The sequence below is a fragment of the Gossypium hirsutum genome, chromosome D04 (genome assembly GCF_007990345.1).
Source record: "Gossypium hirsutum isolate 1008001.06 chromosome D04, Gossypium_hirsutum_v2.1, whole genome shotgun sequence".
NCBI lineage: Eukaryota > Viridiplantae > Streptophyta > Magnoliopsida > Malvales > Malvaceae > Gossypium > Gossypium hirsutum.
Window position 1 is genome coordinate 34329084 of NC_053440.1, and position 10709 is coordinate 34339792.

Sequence of the window (10709 nt, forward strand, 5' to 3'; positions counted from 1 at the left end):
ACATTCAAAGTGTGGCATACCTTAATCCTGAGTGGATTAGTGACTATGTATGTGTGGCTCGTATACTTTGATAAAAGTAAAAGCCTGAGTTCAAATAGATAAGGAATCGAAAGCTGGTGCATTGGGTATACAACTTCTACAGTATGTAGCATCATTCACAAAAGTGGAATTCATAGCCCGAAATATGGGTAAATGATATCCTCTCATTAACATTGCATGATATGTAACAACCCGATTTTTAGTGGTTTAGAAATGACAGTTTCAAAACCCCATTTCCATAGTCAGAGTCTATAAATATAAATATTTAATATTTACAAGAATAGTATAAAATATACTAAAGTTTGGTCTAGTAATTTTGTTGAATTTCCAATTAATTGAGTTATAGGGACTAAATTATAAAAGTTTATCACTATAGGTTTTTAATTGGCCAAAGATTTAGGGAATTAAATTGCAATTAACCCAAAGTCTAATTAGTCAAATAAATCATTTTTAAAATGAGTATAGTGCACGATGGTGAATGTGTAAGTATTATTATTAAAGTTCTAATTAAATTATAAAATATATATATTAAACAACAAGTGGAAAGAAAGAGAATTCATTTTTCTTTCTTCTTCATTAATAGAAAATATTCAAGAAAAAGAAAACCAAAGAATTGGTCTTAGGGTTTCAAAATTTATTCCATCAATTGGTGATTTCAATTAAGTCCTTTTCTTGTAATTTTTATATTTTTAAGGTTATGGGAGCTTGTTTTAGCTAGTTCATGTACTAATTTGTAAAACTATTATGTGTAATCACACTTCAAATTAGTAATGAGCTTGAATCTATTATGTCTAATCATACTTGGGAATTACTAGACTTGCCTAGAGGTTTTAGATCTATTAGTAATAAATGAGTCTTTAGAAAGAAACTTAGACCAAATTGGTCAGTACAAAAGTGTAAGGCAATACTAGTGGTTAAAGGGTTTACTTAGAAATTTGGAGTAGATTATTTTGATACATACTCTCCTATAACTAAGATCTCATTCATTCGTGTTTTGTTTGCTTTAGCTTCTATTCACAAATTGTTGGTACATCAGAAGAGGCACACAAAATGAGAGATATCGTGGGCAACAAAATGTGAGATATTGTGAGCAATAAATAATGAAAAATATAATTTGAAACTAATAAAAATAACACATGAAATATCACTAGAAAACAATTTAATTTTAAGGACATTTTTATAGGGGATTTATAAAAATGCCTCTATAGAATTATTATATTTTTTCCTGACCCAAATGAATCTGCCTATGATGGTCTTATTATTTTTCTCTAATTATTATATCTTTTGCTCACGATATCTCTCATTTTGTGCGTCCCTTTTATATTTTTGTGCGTCTCTTCTAGATTGCTACACTTCTGTTCTTAGTTTTGGCGATTTTCATTGGTTATTTTCTTTATTTTTTGTTTTGTTTGCTCCATTTTGTAAACGCAAAAAGTTCATATGTCGAATCTAGAGGGAGGCTGGCATGGGCCCCGGTCCCTCTAAAATGTAAAATTACTATTTAAGTCTTTAAATTTTTAAAAATTTTAAATTAGTAAAGATAAAATTATACTTTGGCCCCCCTAAAATTATAAAAATTCGAGTTAATCTTTAAAAATTATAAAGATATAGACTATAAAAAATTAAAATTTCATTTGGCCCCTTAAAAGATTGTTCTGGCTTTGCCCCTGATGATGATATTATAATTTGCTAAGATTACCATTGAGATCAATTATAAGCAAGTGAGATTTGTCCTCTTCCTTTGAATAAAATAGTAAAAACTTATATAATCGACCATGTTTAATTATAGCAAGCTAGGATGTTCATTGCAGTAGACAAGTTGTTTGCACTACACGACGCCGTGCTGCTTGAAGCAAGACTAATTAAAGCTTTCTTTGTCTACTCTATGCCAACCTTTGTCATCTATATGTTCACCGGCACAAAGCAAACATACCCTGTAAGAACTAGGTTATATATTGGTATGTTTAAGGACTTTGCCTTCCTTCGATACGGAATAAGCTTAAATGAGTTCGTCAAAAGATATTCTATTGTAGAACTCACTCCCTTTAGGTTGCAGGACTATGTGCCACATTCTCGATAGAAATTGTTGTTCTTCGCTTTGTCGCAAACAATATCGAATAGATAACATGGATGATAAATCTGGTTAGGTCTCTCTATGTGTTCATTGCTTTCATTCAACTTCTACACACCATTTGCACATACAGGTATGCCTAAATAACACAGGAAATTTGTGCAAACTTATGGATTGCTTGCTTTCTTTGCTAGGGACTTATGGTCACATTTCCTTAATTTTGTTTCTCTGATTGAGAAGTTTTAACTAACTGAGAAGATGAGATAAATAAATCAAATATGACATTCATGATCTCGTTTGATGTTTTGCAGCATAGGATGACAATGATCATATGGCTTATTGGCTGTCCAACACATCTGCTTTGTTGTTTTTGCTTCAAAGTAGTTTGAAATCCTCTGGTTCAAGTGCAGCACAGAAACCTCCTGCTCCAACATCTGTTAAATCCTGGATTGCTTTTAGTTTTTTGTTCGAGTTGGGTGTTTGCACCTGTTTCTATTTTATTTTAGGTTGAATGCATAACATATAAAATGTGCATGACAACTCCGGCCCATTGCATTTTTCATCTTTAGCCAATGTTTCATTTCTTTCGGTATGTGCAAATGTTGAAGAGCTAAAGAATTAGTACTGCGGCAATCCGTAAGGGATATCAAAAGGAACAAGCACAAAACTTGCTGCTTTACCAAGAATGACACTGCCAAACCTTGGGTTAGAATCTGAAAACGATTCCTAAGCGAGTAGCCAAGTGGTTTCCAACATATATGCACATGATGCATCCCCTGATCCCTCGAAGGATACCACAACCACTACTTCATGCCTCTCGAATCCTGTAAAGGTTCAATCGGATTCAGGGTCTGTTTCTCTTGACCTGACTCTACTAATTCCAAAATGTTACCATTTTGAGCAATGTAAAAGTAGAACAACAATTTCACTTTAATAAATAAATATGTAAATTAACATATTAATATAATATGAGTATGACTTTTGCCGACACTTATAAATGCTTCAAAAAGTATATGTGAATATATTTAAATTTAAGGTAAACTACACATATGGTCATTTTTGTTTATCTCAGGATACATTTTAGTTACTTATGTCTGAAATATTACGTTTTAGTCACGTACGTTATTGTGTTGTAACATTTAGTTACTAAGCCGTTAATTGTCGTTAACTGTGTAACGGTAAGGTGACGTGGCACGTTAAATCATTATTTAAAACAAAAATTTTAGGTTAAATTATACAATTGGTCTCTATATTTTTTCATTTTGAGCAATTTAATTTTTTCTTTTATGTTCTTTAGCTTTCATTTTCTTCCCATTCTTTTCTACTTTTTCCTCTGTTTTCCTACCTTCTTCATTTCTTTTAACATATCAGGAAGTCAAATTGACAGTGAAGAAAAAAGCATGGTATGAGTTTATGGGTTTTGGTTATAGGCAATGATGGCTTTCAACTTTCTGCTTCTTTCTTCACTGCCAATTTAACTTCCTGATATGTTAAAAGAAATGGAAAAGTTAGGAAAATAGAGGGAGAAACAAAAGAGAATAGAAAAAAAAAGGAAAGTTTAAAGAACATAAAAGAAAAAATTAAATTTCTCAAAATAAAAAAATATATAGGGATGGATTATATAATTTAACCTAAAATTTTTGTTTGAAATGATGGTTTAACGTTCCACATCAGCTTACCGTTACACCGTTAACTATAATTAATGGCTCAGTGACTAAAATGTTACAATATGATAACGTAAGTGACTAAAACGTAACATTTCAAACATAAGTGACTAAAATATAACTTAAGATAAACAAAAATGATCATGAGTGTTGTTTACCCTTAAATTTAAAGGTAAATATAATTTTTGTTGTAACTTTAAAATTTCTTAAACATGCAACTTACTTATAACGAGGGGTTCAAAGTGCCGGAAAAATTGTGTTGATAAATGTTGCATTTTATAACATATTTTTATTAGCACCCGCCTAACCAGTGTCAATGAACTATTGGTAAAAGCAATATCGACAATTTTTTTTTTGTCTTTTACCAACACTTATAAATGTCGGTAAAAGTGAGTTATTTTGTAGTGTATGTACAATATTAACATGAAATAAATAGATTAAACTGTGAGTAAAATGAAATTTAAATGTGTAAGTTGCTTATCCTGATGTTGTCATCAATATTTAATTTGTGTCAAGTTAACTTATGACACCAACTAAAATCACAGACTTTACCAGTATATACAAATGATGGAAGTAAAAGATTATGCGCATAATAAAATTAAAATGTATAGAAGAAATTAAATAAGACTTTGGTTAAGTGGTAAAATTAAGGTTTTATTAATGTAAATGGTATGGGTTCATATTCCATTAAATGCAAATTTTTTATTGATTTTTTAAAAAAAAATTAAGTACTCTCGAATAATATAACTTATTTTAATTATGAAAGAATACCTTTATAATTTTTCTAACTGAATTGATGTCTAATTAGCACGTGATACAACTTAATTAGAGATTTAAATAATAGTATAAATATAAATTTTGACTTTTAATATCTATATAAGCTTACCTTATATCATTTTAATTCATAAGTATTCAAGTGAATAAAAATAAAATGCAAGTGTTATCGATCAGTAATAGAAGGTTTCAAAAATGCAATTAATTTCAAAATGGGTTAATATGCAGTTCAGTACATGTATTATACCTCGTTCATGAATGTAGTACTTAAACGGAATTTTTGTTCTTAATTTGGTACTTGATCACTAATTAACTTTAAAAAAACTTTTTTTCTGTAATACTTAAATTGCTTTTATTAAATCTTATTATAGAAAATTGGTAGGAAAGTAGTCAGCTACCCTAGCACATCTCTGTCTGCTTCTCTAGCAAGTCTTTAGGTTTTCTTGAGTTTTTTTTTCTTGTTTTGGTAGCTGACATCTCAATAGTCTTGAACAGTCTTCTTTGTTTGGTTTTTCTCTTCCTGCGTCCATGGAATCAAAATTTGCTGGTTTATCCCTTGATGAAGAAGAAGAAGAAATCCTGCGAGTACAAGTTGATTCAGATTCGGTAAGCGAAGAAAAAGCTCTTAGTATGGTTGGATGTTTTCTTACAGCCAGTATCATCCATTACCCAGCAATGAAAAGCACCATGGCTAATTTATGGCATCCTGTCAGGGGTGTTCAAATTAGAGATATAGGGGAAAAAGGTATTTATTTAAATTTTTTCATATTAAAGATATGGAAAGAGTTCTAAAAGAGTCACCCTGGACATTCAATAATCATCTTTTGGTTTTGCACAAGTTACAATGGAGGGAGGATCCACTAAGAGTTCCATTAATCTCAACACCTTTCTGGGTACAAGTTCATGATGTGCCTATTAGTTATTATTCTGAAATTTTGGCTATACAATTAGGAAATTTTATTGGAAATTTCCAAGAGTATGATGGCTCAAGTTTGGGGAAAGAAAATATGAATTTTATGCGAATAATAGTTCAAATTGATATTCGACGCCCTCTTAAAAAGAAGGAACAAGTCATGTTTAAAAGCAAATGCTCTTATGTTAGATTTAAGTATGAAAGACTAACTCTTTTTTTGCTTCTGTTGTGTTTGTTTAGGTCATAATGACTCCTTTTGTGAAGCAAAGATGGAGGTAGGTGTTGAAGTTGATGAGATGGGATGGGATTTGTCTTTGCGTGCACAGTCAAGAAGAGCCCAAGCAATGAGTAGTGTTTGGTTAAGGGAGGAAGGAGGATCTGTGGGTAGAATTAGTAGAAGGGATGATTTAAGGGGAAATAGTAAATGAGGAAGTGTAAGAAAATTTGAGGGCATTGTGACCCTATTTTAGGTTTTAACCTAGAAGGTAAAAGGTCTTCCTCACGACCAGGGAGGGTTAGAACTTTAATTGATAATAGTCAAATGTCTATGGATCATGATTTGAAGAATGAAGTGGTTATAGAGAAAGAGGGGAAAAAGAGAGCGAGAGGGCATATAGAAGAAAGTAGTAACATGGAAGGGAGAAACAGGAGAATGTCTGAAGTTAATCATTTGTTATCGGTGGCTGCCAAGAGGCAAGCCGATCGGTCGAAATGAAAATTTTAAGTTGGAACGTCCGAGGTTTGGGGAATCCTCGGACAGTTCGAAGGCTTCGGCACTCGCTGAAGTTACACTATCCCCAAGTGATTTTCTTTATAGAGACAAAAATAAACAAAAAACGGATGGAAAAAGTTTGAAAAAGTTATGGTTTTCAGTTTGGAATTGATGTTGATTCGATTGGCTCTAGAGTGGACTAAGCCTAGCATGGAGAGGGAATGTTAGTATAATGTTACAAAGCTTTTCAAATCGTTATATTGATGTGATTATTGAGGAATGAGGAGATGAAAAAAAGTGGATATTTACAGGCTTTTATGGTTCTCCTTACTCACATGATATGGACGAATCATAGAGTCTGTTGAGACAATTAAAAAATCATGGAGAATACCCATGGCTGGTTTGTGGGGATTTTAATGAAATCTTATATGGTTTTGAGAAGAAAGGTGGATTACCTAGAGAGGAAAGAAGGATGGAAGCTTTTCGCAAGGTGCTAGAAGATTGCAATCTAGTGGATATGGGTTATTCAGGTAATTGGTTTACTTGGGAGAGAGGAAATTTGCCAGAAACAAATATCCAGGAAAGATTGGACAGGGGAGTAGCTATGGAACAATGGAGCTTTTTATTCCCAAATTCTTTAATTCAACACCTCCCACATTCATTTTCAGATCATTGTCCACTTCTTATTGCTACAGATTACAGAGTTAGAAGGCTGGTAAAAAAGAATTTCAAGTTTGAAGCGTGGTGGGTTCTGGAAGAAACATTTTTTGATGAAACTAAACGTGTTTGGGAAAATTCCACAGGAGAATTTGTGAACGAGCTGGATAAACTTAAAAAGAGGTTTAGAAAGGTGGGGAATTCAAATTCGACAGAGTAAAAAGATGAAAACAGAGGTTTTAACCTCAAAGTTGGCAACATTACTAGAATCTGACAGAAGTGATGAGAATCTGGCGGAGATTATTGACACAAAAATCCATCTGAATTTTAAGATTGAAAAGGATGAAAGCAATTGGGAACAGAGGGCCCAAATAAATTGGTTGAAACTTGGAGACAGAAATACAGTTTTCTTTCACAAACAAGTGGCACAAAGAAGGAAACAAAATCGAATCCATAGGATGCAGTTTAAAGATGGCAGTGAGACAGAGGAGTGTAAGGAGATGGAGGAAATTGTCAGATCCTATTTTATAAAGTTATTTTCAATAGGAAGGCAAAATAGTTATGAGAGAATTTTGACAGGATTTGAAAGGTGCGTTTATGAGGAAGACAATAATAAATTGAAGGCAAGATATACTAAGGAGGAGATACTGGAAGCTCTTTCAGAAATGGGACCTACAAAAGCACCATAAGAGGATGGTTTTTCAACCTTATTTTATTAGAAATGTTGGTCGATTATTGGAGATGACGTCTCTAATTTTTTTCTTCAAAGATCAAATGAAGGTATGCAATTACGTTCAATTAACAAAACAAATATTGTGCTAATCCCAAAAACCTCGAATCCCTCCAACATTACTCAATTTAGACCAATTAGCTTATGTAATGTGATTTATAAACTGATAGCTAAAGTCATTTCTAATAGACTTCGGGTAGTGATTCATAAATGTATTGATTTAGCACAAAGTGCTTTTGTTCCGGGAAGGCTAATTTATGATAATGTGCTACTAGCTTATGAAATTCTACACACTTTAAAACACAAGAGGTTAGGGACAAAAGGATTCATGGCTGTCAAACTGGACATGAGTAAGGCATATGATAGGGTTGAATGTGATTTTGTGAAAGAGGTAATGAAAAAAATGGGTTTTGATCCAAAATGGGTTGATTTAGTTTTGAAATGTGTCTCTTCAGTTTCATACTCTGTGATTTTCAATGGAAAAATTTGACAAAATTTCCTTCTATCTAGAGGTCTTAGACAAGGGGATCCTTTAAGCCCGTTTTTATTTCTATTTTGTGGAGAAGGACTCTCGAGTCTAATGAGGCTAGCAAGAGCAAGAAACATTCTTAAAGGAGTTAAAGCAAGTCGGAGAGGGCCAACTATCTCTCATTTACTCTTTGCAGATGATTGCATTTTATTTGTAGAAGTTACTAAAATGGGAGTATAATCATTAAAACAAATACTACTAGAATATGAGTTGAGCTCAGGGCAATGTGTTAATTATGAAAAATCGACTATTTTTTTTAGTACAAATACACAAGAGGGTGAAAGGGGTGTAGTTTCACAGATACTTAGAGTTAGAAGAGCAAATAAGTTAGAACGATATCTAGGGTTTCCTAGTATGGTGGGAAAAGGAAGAGATCATATCTTCAAAATTTGAAGGACAGATTCAAGCAAAGAATTGACAACTGGAGTATAAGGTATCTCTCCCAATGAGGAAAGGAAGTTTTTATTAAAGCTATACTCCAAGTTATCCCAACTTACCCGATGGCTTATTTTCTACTTCCTAAGACTCTTTGTACTGAATTGGAGAGAATAGTAGCTAAATTCTGGTGGCGAAAGAGATACAATAAGAAAATCATTCATTGGTGTGCTTGGAAGGATCTATGCTTATTAAAAGAAGATGGTGGCCTTGGTTTTCGTAATTTTGTGAAGTTTATGTTGCGTTATTAACGAAGCAGGGATGACGTCTTATTAATTATCCTAATTCATTATTGGCCCGCGTTTTGAAAGCAAAATATTTTCCTAATTCAGATTTCTACAAGGCTCGGTTGGGAAATTTACCTTCGCTTACCTGGAAAAGTGTCTGGGCTACGAAAGGGCTTCTTGAAAAAGGACTATGCTGGAGGGTGGGGAGAGGTGATCAAATATCTATTTGGGATGATTTGTGCATTTCAGGAATCGAAGCAGATAGAGTACCGAATCAAGAAGATAATAAAAATATTAAGTTAGTTTCGGATTTAATTGAGTCAACTAATAGGTGTTGGAAAACAGAGTTAGTGAGAGGTACCTTCCAATCGGATGTAGCGGAGAAAATATTACAAATCCCACTAGTGGAGACAGCACATGAAGATTTTCAAGTATAGAGAGGGGAGCCGACAGGGGAGTTCTCCGTTAGGAGTGCCTATAAACTATTACATGAGCCTAGTTTGGATCCTAATGATTTAATTTTACACACCGAAACTAAAAATTTCTATAGAAAACTATGGAAATTACACATCCCTTCAAAGATTCAAATGACAATATGGAGGATATCATGGAATTTCATCCCATTCTTTGTCAACCTCAAACTAAAGCGGGTCGTGGTGGATACTCAATGTCCCAGATGCTGCCGTGAAGAAGAAAATAGCTGCCATATTTTTCAATAGTGTCCTACATCGATTGAGGTTTGGAATCAATTAAATCTTACATGGATACTGAATTAAAATAATTTGAATATGTGGGAATGGCTTATTTGGGTCTTTGCTCAAGGGACTAATGAGCAGCTTCAACTTTTCTGCTGTGGACTCTGGTTTATCTAGTTCAGCAGAAACCAACTCTTATATGAAAGAAGACACATGTCAAGAACTGAAATTGCAAGGAAAATTTGAAATTATATTGCAGAACTAGCAGCAATAAAAGAGAAAAAAACTTACTCTTCATTCTACTGGCAATATTCAACAGGTATTCAAAAGGGGAAGGGCCATAGTTCATTTTAACGTAGCCTTCGACCGTCAATCGTTCAGATTGGCTTCGGGTCTAATCATATGGAACGAGGAAGGGGAAATTCTTGCAACACAGACAGTTATTCACTCCGAGATAGCAAATCCATTCACGGCAGAGGCATATGCAGGATTACAAGCAGTAAAACTAGGGATTAGTTTGGGAGTCAACAAAATAGGAGTTGTGGGAGATTCGAAAATTGTCATAAAGAAATGTCAAAGTTCTAATACTGATAAATCGGTCATTGGAGCAATCATCAGGGATATTCAAAACCAAAAAAACAGATTCCATGAGATTGAGTTTATTTTTGTCCCAAAAGCAAAAAATATCTACGCTCATGCTATTGCAACGGAGGCCCTAAAGAGAAGAGAAAGCTTTTACCTGATGAGGGGAATCCTAGAAATGGTTCGTCACACGCTGGAAAAACTCCGGCCAAAACCTCTGGACTGAACAAGTGAAGAGTTTCTGCAACAAAAGGTAGCAGAGAAAAAGCATTTAATTTTTGGAAACCAGCTATCATAAAGGCTGGGACGGTTGATTTGAAAGGAACAGACTATTGGTATCCATCTATTTGGATTTGACTGGTATAGGATAGGACTGAATTTTATTTTTAATCTAGTTAAATTTGAATGAGATGGGCTAGTTTGACTTAGGCCCGATTAGTTTCTGTTTTCTAGTCTTTCTCTTTGTGGCTCTAAGCCCAAATTTCTTATGTATTTCCTTTATTTATTTATATGAATAAATCCAGTCAAATTATTCAAAAATCATATTATAGATATATATAGATATAGATTATTAAAAAGGAAAAATAATTAATTAGAAAAATGAATTTTTTGAACATTAAATATTAATTAAACCATAAATAATTAAAATGAAATAATAAAATTTAAAATCATAAATAGTTA

General features: G+C 33.1%; 1 long non-coding RNA gene across 4 annotated transcripts; it reads right to left on the bottom strand.

Moving 5' to 3' along the window:
- Window positions 1-4730: 4730 nt before the first annotated feature.
- On the bottom strand, window positions 4731-10394 carry LOC107899767 (uncharacterized). 4 transcript variants are annotated; one of them, XR_001684814.2, is made up of 5 exons: window positions 9738-10392; window positions 9113-9474; window positions 8897-8973; window positions 5199-5254; window positions 4731-5127 (listed from the first exon to the last, which is right to left on the bottom strand). It is a non-coding gene; the product is annotated as an uncharacterized lncRNA (long non-coding RNA). The 4 variants fall into 4 exon arrangements; XR_001684815.2 differs by having other exon boundaries at window positions 8887-8973; XR_001684813.2 differs by lacking the exon at window positions 5199-5254 and having other exon boundaries at window positions 8887-8973; window positions 9738-10394.
- Between the last annotated feature and the right edge of the window lie 315 nt (window positions 10395-10709).